Raw genomic sequence first — 749 nt, forward strand, 5'->3', positions numbered from 1 at the left:
CTGAGGCTGAACAATCCTGCTGTAATGGCATGAATTTGCCTAACAGGTTTGTGATTTGGGGATGAGGCGCTTTAACATTTTCCTTGGTGGTTGAGCCTGCAAAGTCATAGCTGCAATAGCTCATTATCTTGTGCCAGACACTTTGAGCAGTTAGCTAGACGATGCTTTCACTAATGATCTCCATCAGGCCAGCTGGCCCTACCTGTAATGAACATTCTGGACCGGGGAACACTTTACTTTACAATTAGCAGAATGGAAACATTTCCGAGGTTTGGTTTTCACAAAACACAGAAGGCAGAAACTAATTCCGTATGTCAGATATATCTCCCTTTAAAGATAAAGCAACAGAAAGACCCATTCTTTTTGCCCACAATGTACTGGACATGAATTTATTTAAACCAATTTATTTATTTTTTTAATTTAAAAAAATTCTTTATTTCTGCTCCTTTCATATACCTTCTTGCTCAGAAAACAGTCTTACATACACATCTGAAATAACGTGCTGTCACACACTCTGTTTAAAGGCAAAGCACCGCAGGCAAAACTGGTCAGCTGTCCAGAGTTTGAAGCTGATGGGATCTTACTTCCTGGTTTTACACTCATTTCTGAAAGTCAGAAATGTCATCTCCAAAATAATGTTCAGATGGTTGTAAAAAAAAAAAAGATAATCACTCTACTCAGTGTTATAGTTGTAGAAATGGAGCATATTTTCTTTAAAATTAAAAACCGAGAAGAAAATGCCACTTAAC

This window comes from Myotis davidii, unplaced genomic scaffold (assembly GCF_000327345.1).
Source record: "Myotis davidii unplaced genomic scaffold, ASM32734v1 scaffold395, whole genome shotgun sequence".
NCBI lineage: Eukaryota > Metazoa > Chordata > Mammalia > Chiroptera > Vespertilionidae > Myotis > Myotis davidii.